The sequence below is a fragment of the Macaca fascicularis genome, chromosome 7, assembly GCF_037993035.2.
Source record: "Macaca fascicularis isolate 582-1 chromosome 7, T2T-MFA8v1.1".
NCBI classification, from domain to species: Eukaryota; Metazoa; Chordata; class Mammalia; order Primates; family Cercopithecidae; genus Macaca; species Macaca fascicularis.
Genome location: NC_088381.1, coordinates 49,104,507 through 49,112,413, shown reverse-complemented (window position 1 = coordinate 49,112,413; position 7,907 = coordinate 49,104,507). Strand labels below are relative to the sequence as shown.

At 47.5% G+C, this 7,907-nt stretch overlaps 1 protein-coding gene across 50 annotated transcripts in view; it reads left to right on the top strand.

Moving 5' to 3' along the window:
• The first annotated feature begins 5,136 nt into the window (after positions 1-5,136).
• Positions 5,137-7,907, top strand: part of PARP6 (poly(ADP-ribose) polymerase family member 6) — a 31,614-nt gene continuing 28,843 nt past the window's right edge. For 17 of the 50 annotated variants that reach the window (XR_012415121.1, XR_012415120.1, XR_012415127.1 and 14 more), the window contains exons 1-2: positions 5,137-5,515; positions 6,507-6,770. The gene's annotated coding sequence lies outside the window, so the exon portion shown is untranslated. Of the gene's footprint in view, positions 6,771-7,907 lie in introns of all 50 variants that reach the window. The other 33 variants (XR_012415122.1, XR_012415129.1, XR_012415130.1 and 30 more) reach the window with 3 other exon arrangements.

Sequence of the window (7,907 nt, the reverse complement as noted above, 5' to 3'; positions counted from 1 at the left end):
GGCGGGCGCCTGTAGTCCCAGCTACTAGGGAGGCTGAGGCAGGAGAATGGCGGGAACCCGGGAGGCGGAGCTTGCAGTGAGCTGAGATCCGGCCACTGCACTCCAGCCTGGGCGACAGAGCGAGACTCCGTCTCAAAAAAAAAAAAAAAAGGATGTATTAATTTGCTCACACTTGTAATCCTAGCACTTTGGGGGGTCGAGGTGGGAGGATAACTTTAGGCCAAGAGTTTGAGACCAGCCTGGGACACATAGTGAGACTCTGTCTACTACTCCCCAGGAGGCTGAGGCCCATTCCACAGACTTTCTTTTTAGTCTCTTGCATTTTCTGCTGAGCACCTAAGATATCCCTTGGGAAAAGCTAGACCCAGGCTTGTGACCTGTTCTGCCTTCAGAGTCTCTGTGCTTTTAGGCAGCTAGAGGGCAGGAGGTCAGAGTTTGGAAAAAAAGAAAAAGAAGAAGAAGATGTATTAAGATGTAAAATTTAGAATGTTTATGAGGTAAAATTGGTTCCATTTAAATGAGGCTGGGAGAAGTCTAAGATGCTTTCTTCTCAGGGTTCAGTCTGAATAAGTCACAGGTGAGATTTACTAAGTTAGGAACATGAAAGAAATACAGTGAGAAGATGTTTGCCTATGTGACATCCAAGTGGAGTTGTCCAAAAGACAACTTGACCAAAGTCAACTTGAAACTCAAGAAGTACAGGATGGAGGCTGGGCATGGTGGCTCACGCCTGTAATCCCAACACTTTGGGAGGCCGAGGCGGGTGGATCACAAGGTTAAGAGATTGAGACCATTCTAGCCAACATGGTGAAATCCCGTCTCTACTAAAAATACAAAAATTAGCCAGGTGTGGTGGCGTGCGTCTATAGTCCCAGCTACTCAGGAGGCTGAGGCAGGAGAATTGCTTTAACCTGGGAGGCAGAGGTTGCAGTGAGCAGAGATCACACCACCGCACTCCAGCCTGGCAACAGAGTGAGACTCCGTCAAAAAAAAAAAAAAAAAGAAGAGGAGGAGGAGGAGGAGGAGAAGAGGAAGAAGAAGAAGAAGAAGGAGAAGGAGAAGGAGAAGGAGAGGAGAAGGAGAAGGAGAAGGAGAAGGAGAAGGAGAGAAGCAGCAGCAGCAGAAGCAGTAGTACAGGATGGAAATATAGACTTGGGAGTTCCAGTCTATAACTGTGTGTCACTAGGTGGATTTAAACGAGCCATTTGTTGAAAGGGCACTAGGTGGGTCACGGGATTGCCAGGCAAAAGACCCAAGCTTGGAAAATAGGCAGGAACAATGAGAGGCCAGTCCACCAGAGCACAGGCCAAAGTCAGAAGCCAGAACCAGTCCCACAAGACCACTGCTGCTGTCATCATTATTGGACATGGGATGTCACCACTACCAGTACCCACACCACGAGAGTCCCTGGGCATGGGGTAAAGCTGACCCTGCTCTCCTGTCACCATTGCCACTGGCATGAATTCTCTATGATTCTATTTCTCTGAATCACTCCAGAATCTACATTTCTGGAAGATGCTTGGCCAGGCCGAGGCCACATGCCTCTGTCTTAGCTAGAGAGCTGGGACAGCAAAGATCCAACCTTTATACTGTCTGTCATGAAAGATAGGCTCTGCTTACTTCTAAGACTTGTAGCATAAGAAGGAGATTCTGTTTCTGGGCAACTCCGAATTATCAAGATCTCATTCAAGTGGCCACGGAGGCCACCAGGAAGAGTAACAGGAGAAATGGGCATGGGCTGAGCTGCTTTTATACTTAAGTAGGGAATGAAGGAAAGGGAGTATAATAAGGATACTACGAAGGAGTCATGTGAGGTGTAGCAAGAAACTGGAAGAGTGTAGCCCATAAGAGCCAACAGAGGAAAGGGCTGCAGGGGCAGGATGATCGACGATGCCAAATGATACCATGCGGTCGATTGCAGGGGCAAGACGATTGACAATGCCAAATGACACTGTGTGGTCATATAAATTAAGCCTGAAAATTCCCAATGGATTTGTCCATTTGTAAGTCCTGTGGCACTTTGGTGAAAGTATTTTCAGTAGAAATTTTGGGGAGAGGTCAGATGACACCAGATTTAAGGAACAACTGAAGACAAGGAAGTGGAGAGGGAGAGTATAGCCTACTCCTAGAAGCTTGGTTGGAGGCAAGAAAAATCAGTAGCATGGCATATAGGATTCAAATTGGATTTTCTTTTTAAGGTTGGGCTAGTTGATCAAGTTTATATACTGAGATCAAAGAGTAAGGGAGAGGAAAAAGTTGAATATAAATGAAAGAAAGAGATAAGTGAAGGAGCAAATTTCCCAAAGAGGCAAAAAGGAATGAAATATAGATCACAGTGAAAGGATTAACTTTGTATTTGAAGACAGACCTTGCCATTTCTGAAACAGAAAGGATGGGAGAGATTCAAATGTTTGGAGGGGACAGAAAATTGAGGCAGTTCCCCCATGGCCTTTTATTTTTTTAAAAGAGATGGGGAGTCTCTCGTTCCATTGCTGAGGCTGGAGTGCAGTGCCATAACCACAGTTCACTGTAGCCTTGAACTCCTGGGCTCCAGAGATCCTCCTGCCTCAGCCACCCAAGTAGCTGGCACCCATAGCCTTTATTTTTTCTGTGAAGCAGAATGGGGGATGGTGGGAGAGGCTGACATGTGGAAGGGTTGCTGGGTACACTGAGGGCTCTGATGAGGAGACAGTGAATTTATAGGAGCTCTGTACTGAGCGCACATTAAGTTAGCTTAAGCCATTTATTCTAGATAAAAACTGACTCCTAGTCCCCCAAGATCAGAGGGCCTCAGAAAGTGCCTGGGGCAGGGTGTGGTGGCTCACACCTGTAATCCCAGCACTTTGGGAGGACAAGATGAAGGACTGCTTGGGCTCAGGAGTTCAAGATCAACCTCTGCAACACAGGGAGACCCCATCTCCACACACACACACACACACAAAATTAATTAGCCAGATATGTTAGTGCATACTTGAGCCTTGGAGGCTGCAGTAAGCTATGATGACACCACTGTACTCCAGCCTGAGTAACAGAGTGAGTGACACCCTGTCAAAAAAAAAAAAAAAAAAAAAAAGAAGAAGAAACGGGGGGTGCCTGGGAAGCTGCCAGGAAGCAGACAGTAGTCTCACCATTTCTGGTCTCTGCCTCTCCATGCTTCATTCTGTGTCCCCAGATGGTCTTTTTTCCTTTTCTCATTCATCATAGTAGGTGGGAGGTACCATAGCTCCTAAGTCTATGTCTCTTTTGCTTAAGAAACCAGTCCAGTTAGAATCATAATGTTAGCTCTAATCCCAGATTTTCAGGAGAACATCTGCTTCACACAGCTTAGATCAGGAATCCACTCACAGTTCAATAAACTGCAGCTACAGTGCTAGGGGTCACATAAGATGAACATGGCCCTGGGGCCTGTGGATCCATAGTGTGGGTATGGAAACTATAATTCCCACAGAATAGGGTTCATGGGCTAAACTAACCTAGATGGTGTCCACTTAAGTGTGCAGGATTCGGTGACGTCCTTTATCCTGGTTTAGGACGGGAGAGTAGAGAAAGTAGATAGCTGGCATGACCAGGGGTGTGATTTTTACAGAGTCAGTGCAAGCATATTAACAAAAATGTGATTAAAAGTGACTGACCAAGGATCTGGACTAAGTAGGAAAACAGGTGAAGCCTGGAAGATACTGATAAACTATGAGGTGGCTGAGATTCATGATATAGAAGAGCTGGTGGTATGCTGGGAATGGGGAATTCTAAAGGTTATTGAATACTGGAGTTGGACTTGTCACTCATGGGCACACTGCTTATGTTCCAACACTCCCATACACACTTGGTTCTCAAAAGCTATTATGGGGCCCTTGATGGTGAGTTGTTTTAGAGAGCAAGCCCGACTCCTTCCCCTACTACTCTGAACTTCTGCACTCTGAAACCGAGGCTATACTGATCCCTCACTTTTTTCAGTTACTATAAGCAATAGGTGTAACAAACTCATACTGAGACAGTGTTGTGGCCCAGGCTGAGTGGCAAGGTGAGCAGAGGGGACATCAAAAGGGAAAGGAGTTAGAAAGGAGAGGCTGAGAATGTGCAAATGTAAATCAACCAACAACAAAAAGTTAACTGGGAAACTTCTGAGACCAGCTTAGGAGGGATAGACATGACATGTTTATATCATTCAGAGCCAAAGCCTTCTTTGTGTGTACTGTGTCCAGCTACAAAGAGGGAGTGAGGAAACAGAGTAGGTCTAAGATAAGCCTTTTCCCATTAGTGCTGATGGAAAAGAGGGTCACGTGGAAGCCCCAAGACTGATAAGGATGAAGGAGGTCTGGCCATTTCTAGGGTTAATAACCATAATAACCACAATTACAGCTTCCATGTATGGACTACTTCCTAGTCCCAGGTACTCTGCTGGTTACTTGACATGGCTTAGTTGCAATCGTATGAAATTGAAGGTATTGGACTGTTTAGAAACTACAAAAATAGCAATTTCATACGGTTCAACGTAACACTATCTCAGTTCATCCTTACCACAACGGCTCCAAGAAACACGTATTACTGTCTCCACCTCAAAGAGGAGAAATCAGACTCACAAAGTGAAAGTCATTGTTTAAGGCTGCACCATCAATAAGTGCCAAACCTAAGCTTCAGACCCAGATTGACTAGAAGGCTAGGGTGCTTTCCATCACGCTGCAGCTACTGGGGAACAAATAAGTTAAATGTCAGAATTTTTTAAAGCCCGAGGTGTTCGACTTCCACTATCGAACCAGAGAATCCAGCAGTCAGCAGGGCCTCAGGACTTCCCTCAGTCTCTACCTGCCAGCCCCAGCCTCCAGCGAGGGGACTCCCAGCCTACAAGCAATCTGGGTTGCCCTCCCTGCTCGTTCCTCCCAACCACACGGGGCGCTAAATGCAAGCATTCTCCTTTGGAAGGTTCCCCGCACGCCCCCAGAGTCCCTCTTCCTTCTCCACTGCCTCCCCGACCCACGGCGCAGGCGCCACCCCCGATCCGCGCCCCTTCCCGACTAGCGACCGTCGCGCAGGCGTCCCAGGGCTGGCGTCGGCGGCTGAGGCGCGCCCTGGAGCGGGTCGTCAGGCTGTTGGTTAGGAGCGGGCCACGTGCCATGGTGTCACCGCGCGAGCGTGCGCAGAGTGGCTGAGCGCGCCCGTGACGGAACGGCGAGGCGTGGGGTGTGCGACCTCGCCCGCCAGGCCCGGCCCCCGCCCCTTGGTCTGCCGCTCCGCCCCCGCGGGGCGTCCCGGGCCGCTCGTCCCGTCGGCTGCGGCCGCGCGCGGCCCGGGGTCGCCGTGAGTACTCGCGAGGCTGGCCTGTGGGGCCGCCACCACGGGCACGGGGCGGTGCGACCGGGCCGCGGGAAGGGTGCGGGGTTCGCCCCGCCTCCGCAGGGGTGGACGAAGTGAGGGGCTTGGACCGGGAGGTTCCGAGGGTCCCTCCTAGGCTGGACAGGCTTCTCAGGCCCGGCGACCGAGCGGCATAGATCGGGCACAGAGCGTCTTCCCTGGGGAGGCAGGTGTTGAGTGTTTTTGGGGTCTTCAGGGGAGCCCCGGAGAACCGGTGTAACTGCTTCCCCGGGAGAGGCCTCAGGGCCTGTCCTGGAAGCACGGGTACCAGAGAGTGTTTTCGCGGGGTGGGGGCAGCCCTGTCCTCTCTCCCTACTGGGTGCCCGAGATAGCGCTGCCTTGCGGGAATCGCCCCTCAGTGATTCTTCGTAGTAGTCTTTGTTTAGTGGCCTAGTCCTGAGAAGGGAGCACACGGGATGGAGTGGGGTAACCTCTTCCAGGACCACAAAGCCGGGAGCCCAACCCCCATTTTTAACGTTGAGCTCTGAAGCTGCTTTGACTAGACATGAAGTTGTCACACCCAGAGAAGCGCCCATGGCCTAGGGAAAGACGTTTGTGATCCAGACTTGCTCGTTTACATTTGACTTATTCCCGTGGAAATTCATAAAGCGTTCTATATTAGTTGCCGAGTTTAACACCTTCTCTGGACACTCATCATATAATCTTATTTTTGGCCCAACTTCTTTTGTAAGGTCCCATTCTTTACCTCATTTAGATAAATCAGATAGGTCTTTCTTGCTTAATTCATGAACAACTCAATTATAAGCACACCACGTGAAGATTAGATGTAATTAGGACCTGTCCAATGTCTTTACATCCCAGTCCTTCTGTACTCCTAACCTTAAGCAAATTGCTCAACCTCTATAGGTCTAAGTATTCTGTGTGTAATATGAAAGCTTTGAATTAGGCCACCTTTCCAGCTTGTTTTTTAAAACGTGTCTGTGATTCTGTGAATTCCATGACCCATCACCTTCCTTTTCCAACTCTTCACCTTTTAAATCCACTTTCCATCTCTCCAGAGGAAAGGGCATTGAGAGGAGAGGGAGCAAGTCCCTTTCACTAAAGCAGCCTGGTTTGAAAAAGCTGGTAATCTCTGAACTGTCTCTTCCTTGAACGAGACGATCTCCCTCTCAACTACCTTTTTCTCCTTGTGATAGAACAGAAACCAAGCAGCAACAGCCCTTGGAAAGAGGCTAAATTTTTCTTGACTTCTGCAGCGACAAAGACCGTGAAAAGTTGGCATTTCTGGCCTAACGCTGCCATCATCCTACCCCTCACGCCTGGGCAACCCAGGCTGGACATTTAGTGCCTCCCTCTTTACTTCTCTGTGATCATCCAGATCAGCACTTGACTGTTTATTTTCAAATCTCACGAACCTCACCCCAAGATCTTCACATTCTGGTTCTCAGCTACTCTTGAAGGTGAATGAAGTTTTGGTTTTTAAAATCATTTTTTGTGTGATTTTTGTCTATGTGTAGAAACATGTAGGTTATTGTATATATCTCCCATTAGACTTCAGTATCCAGCAGAGGGTTCATTCATTCATTCACTCATTCAAGAAATGTTTTAAGGGACTAAGAATGTAGACTGAAAACAGTCAAAGCCTCTGCCACCAGAGTGTATATTCTGATAAACATTTCATGTGTTAGAACATGGTAAGTGGAAAAAAATAAAGCTGGGAAGGGAAATAGAGAGTGCTAGTATGTGGGTGTTGAGTTGTTGCTGTTTCAATAAATAGGATGGTCAAGGTGGCCTTTGAGCAGAGATCTGGAAGAGTGAAGGAACAAGCCATGTGGATATATGGGTGGAAAGCATTCCGAGAAAGGGAAACAGCAGGGACAAAGGCCCTGTGGTGGGAATATGCTTGGGAATATGATGGGAATATGCTTGGTGAGTTTGAAGAACAGCAAACAGCAAAATGAGGCAATTGTAGAGCCTTGGTTAATCTTCCTGTTAACATTTAGAGTTGACTCTGAGGAGAGTCCATTAGAGTAGCTTCTGATTTTTTTTTTAACTTTTTATTTTGAAACTTTTCAACTTTACACAAAAGTAGGGAGGTAGGGATTACCAGAAAACCCTCATGTACGTCACTTAGCTTCATTGGTAATCAACATTTTGCTATTTGCTATATTTATTTCATCTATTATCCTCCCTCCTTTTTTTATGTGTGTGTGCCAGGGTAGTATTTTAAAACAAATCTCAGTGATCAGGTCATTCCATCTCTAAGAACTTCAGTTATACTTTCCTTTTGCATGTTGTTTCTGAGAGATCAGGCAACACTATCGGCTGGAAGACTCCTATGCTGGCTCTGCTCTGGTATTGTGCCTTTTGTTCTCATCCTGGCTTAGTTACCAGATTTAAGTTGGTATCTAAGGAATGAACCACAGGTCCTTAGAACACACAAGGATCTAGAACTGGAACAGTGGTTCTCAAATTTTATGCATCAGAACAACTTGGAGGGTGTGTTAAAACACAGATTACTGGGTCCAGTTTCTGGAATTTCTTTCTTTTTTGCGCAGTTTCGGCTTGCTGCAACCTCTGCCTCCTCGGGTCAAACG